We start from the raw sequence: 4,273 nt of genomic DNA, 5'->3' as shown, positions 1-4,273 counted from the left end.
TGTCACGTCTAGGCCCTAGGCTTGGGTCGTGACAACTCTTTATATAGTAGTTAAGTCTGATGTTAGTCCAGAAACTCTCAGAACCTTTTTCAGTCTCTACTCCAGTCCGTGACCCAATTATAGCTAGACAGGATACAGAAATTGCCCTGTCACAGTCTCCCATAAAGTCACCTCAATAGATATTGTACAGTTAGAAATGGTAGACTTCGATGTCATTCTAGACATGGATTGCTTACATTCCTGTTATGCTTCAGTCGATTGTAGAACTAGGATTGTTCGTTTCCAGTTTCCAGATGAACCAATCTTAGAATGGAAGGGTAGTAGCTTAGCGCATATGGGTCGATTCATTTCTTACCTTAAGGCCATAAAGATTATCTCTAAGGGTTATCTCTATAATCTAGTTCGGGTTAAGAATTCAAGCTCTGAAACCCCAACTCTTGAGTCAGTTCCAGTGGTTAATGAGTTTCCAGAATATCTTCCCGGAGTTCCTCCAGAAAAGAAAATTGACTTTGGAATTGATCTCCTTCCAAATACCCAACCTATTTCTATTCCTCCTTACATAATGGATCTAGCTGAGCTTAAGAAATTCAAAGAGCAGTTAAAAGACCTTTTAGATAAGGGCTTCATCAGACCTAGTATTTCTCCATGGGGTGCATTGGTGTAGTTCGTGTGTAGAAGAAAGATGGTTCACTCAGGATGTGCATTCACTATAGGCTATTTGAACAAGGTTACAATCAAGAATAAGTATCCCATCCCCAGGATTGATGACTTGTTTGACCAACTTTAGGGTGCTAGTCATTTCTCAAAGATAGACCTCAGATTAGGTTATCATCAGGTCAAGGTCAGAGATAGTGACATTCCGAAGACAACCTTCAAAACTTGGTATGGTCATTATGAATTTGTAGTTATGTCATTTGGACTAAACAATGCTCCTACAGCTTTCATAGATTTGATGAACAGAGTGTTCAAGTAGTATTTGGACTTGTTCGTTATCATCTTTTTTGATGATATCCTCATTTACTCTTGGAATGAGGAAGAACATGCGAGTCATTTGAAAGTTGTTCGGCAAACTCTCAAAAATCGCCACCTATTCGCAAAATTTAAAAACTGTGAGTTTTGTTTACAATCAGTTGCCTTCCTTGGGCATATAGTACCCAGCGAAAGGATCCAAGTGGATTCCCAGAAAATAGAAGCAGTGAAACAATGGCCTAGACCTACCTCTCCTGCAGATATCATAAGTTTCTTGGGTCTAGCGGGTTATTACAGAAGGTTTGTGAAAGGATTTTCATCCATGGCCACACCATTGACTAGGTTGACTCAGAAGATGGTCAAGTTTCAGTGGTCAGATGATTGTGAGAAAAGCTTCACAGAATTGAAAACTAGGTTGACTACAACTCCTGTTTTGACTCTACCAGAGAATTCAGATGGTTATGTGATTTATTGTGATGCATCCTGGGTCGGCCTAGACTGTGTGTTAATGCAACGAGGTAAGGTCATAGCATATTCTTCTAGAAAACTTAAGGTGCATGAGAAGAATTATTCGATTCATGACCTCGAGCTTGCAGCGGTGGTGTTTGCACTCAAGATTTGGAGACACTACTTGTATGGTGTTCATGTAGACGTGTTCACAGACCATAAAATCCTTCAGTATGTGTTCACCCAGAAAGAGATGAATCTTCGCCAGAGAGGATGGCTTGAGTTCCTCAAGGATTATGACATGAGTGTGCATTACCATCCTGGTAAGGCAAATGTAGTAGCATATGCCCTTAGCAAACTATCTATGGGTAGTGTAGCACATGTTGAGGAGGAAAGAAAAGATCTAGCAAAGGATGTTCACAGGCTTGCTTGTTTAGGAGTTCGTTTTATGAGCATATTAGATGGTGGTGTGACAGTTCAAAATGGATCAGAATCTTCATTGGTAGTAGAGGTTAAGGAAAATCAAGACAGTGATCCGATATTGCTCGAACTCAAGGGTGCAGTCCATCAACAGAGAGTTAAGGTATTCTCCCAAGGGGAAGATGGTGTGCTTCGCTACCAGGGTCGATTTTGTGTTCCTAACGTGGGTGAGTTGAGACTGCAGATTCTTGCAGAAGCCCATAACTCCAGGTATTCTATTCATCTAGGTGCCACTAAGATGTACCTTGATCTGTGGGAAGTCTTTTGGTGGAATGGCATGAAGTGGGATATAGCATATTTTGTGGCTAAGTACCCCAATTGTCAGTAAGTGAAGGTAGAACATCAGAAACCAAGGGGTATGACTCAAGAGATCGGTATTCCTACTTGGAAGTGGGAAGTGATCAGCATGGATTTCATCACAGGTTTACCTCGTACTCACAGACAACATGACTCCATTTGGGTGATAGTTGACAGAGTCACTAAGTCTTCTCGCTTTTTGGTGGTCAAGACTACAGATTCGGCAGAGTACTACGCCAAGCTTTAAATTAATGAGATAGTTAGGTTTCATGGGGTTCCTTTGTCTATCATCTCAGATAGAGGTCCTCAGTTTACCTCTCATTTCTGGAAGTCATTTCAGAAAGGTCTTGGTACTTAGGTTAATCTTAGCACAGCTTTTCATCCATAGACGGATGGTCAGGCAGAGCATACCATTAAGACCTTATAGGACATATTGAGAGCTTGTGTGATTGACTTCAAGGGTAGTTGGGATGATCACCTTTCTCTTATGGAGTTCGCCTACAATAATAGCTACTATTCCAGCATTCACATGGCCCCTTATGAGGCATTTTATGGGTGTAGATGCAGATCTCCTGTTGGTTGGTTTAAAGTAGGTGAAGCAGCTTTGATAGGGCCAGATTCAGTCCATTATGCTATGGAGAAAGTGCAACTCATTAGAGATAGACTTAAGACAGCCCAGAGTCGCCAGAAGTCTTATGCAGATGTAAGGAGAAGGGAACTAGAGTTCCAAGTTAATGATTGGGTTTGCTTGAAAGTGTCACCTATGAAATGGGTAATGAGATTTGGCAAGAAAGGGAAGTTCAGTCCTAGATATGTAGGCCCTTACAAGATTCTGAAAAGGATTGGTAAAGTGGCTTATAAGTTAGAGTTGCCAGCAGAATTAGCAGCAGTGCATCCAGTCTTTCACATTTCACTATTGAAGAAGTGTGTGGGTGATCCAGTATCTGTAGTGCCATTAGAGAGTGTGACTGTAAAATATAATCTTTCTTATGAGGATGTACCAGTTGAGATTCTTGATCGTTAGGTTAGAAGGTTGAGAAACAAAGAAGTCGCTTCAGTCAAGGTTTTGTGGAGGAGTCAGTCCGTAGAGAGAGCTACTTGGGAAGCAGAAGCAGCCATGAAGTCCAAGTATCCTCACCTCTTTCCTTCCGATTCCATTCCATCTTGAGGTAATAGTTCCTCTTCAGTTTTTTCAGTCATTCATGCGTAGAATCAGTCTTAGTATAATGTTCCTTCAGTTTGTACTTGCATTTTCAGCATATTTGCATGTTTTTGGAACTTAGTTCAGTTAGAAATCAACTTCCATTGTTTAATGGTAGGGTTGCAGCTCATCCCCTCCATTTAAGTTAGTTTAGTCTTCATTCGAGGATGAATGATCTCAAGGGGAAGATATTGTAACACCTCAAAAATCAGACCCAGAAAAAAATTGTAGAAAAATACTTGTAGCAGTGAACCACGGCAGTGTTCATAGGTCGTGATAGGGTCCACGGTCCGTTGACCTACCCGTGGTCATGACTTGGAAGTCACCAGGCCAAGACGTCAGACCACGGGCACCTCCACAGTGCATGGCCCTGACGACGGGCCGTGGTGACGTCCCTGATGTCTAGGTAGTAGCTTCTCTAGCCTAGCCCTCAGACATCCCTCACCCAACTAAGGACCACGAGGACCTTCACGGTCCGTGGTCCTGAAGACGGGTTGTGGGGGCGTCCGTGAAACCTAACCAGTAGCCCCCTAAATCCTGACCCACCAGACCTCAGCCCAAGTGAGGACCAGCAGGACCTACACAGTTTGTGGTCCCTCACACGGGTCGCGGTAAGGCTTGTGAGACAGACCCTCAGCTCAGTAGTCACCAATGAAGACCATGACCCACATCACAGCATGTGGTCCCTTTCACGGTCCGTGAAGGTGGCAGTGGTCAGCCCCGTCTGCAACTTAAGTCAGGGGTCTTTTGGTCTTTTCCTACTTCGTTAGACCCCTAAACTACGTCGTTTTAACCCTAAACTACGTGCTTTTGATTAGTTTTAGCCTAGAAACATAACTAGAGCTTACCTAAGTTAGTTTTATCATCAAAAACTTAGAA

The sequence above is a fragment of the Solanum tuberosum genome, unplaced genomic scaffold, assembly GCF_000226075.1.
Source record: "Solanum tuberosum cultivar DM 1-3 516 R44 unplaced genomic scaffold, SolTub_3.0 scf00179, whole genome shotgun sequence".
Classification (NCBI taxonomy): Eukaryota; Viridiplantae; Streptophyta; class Magnoliopsida; order Solanales; family Solanaceae; genus Solanum; species Solanum tuberosum.
Note: the sequence above shows the minus strand (reverse complement) of the source record.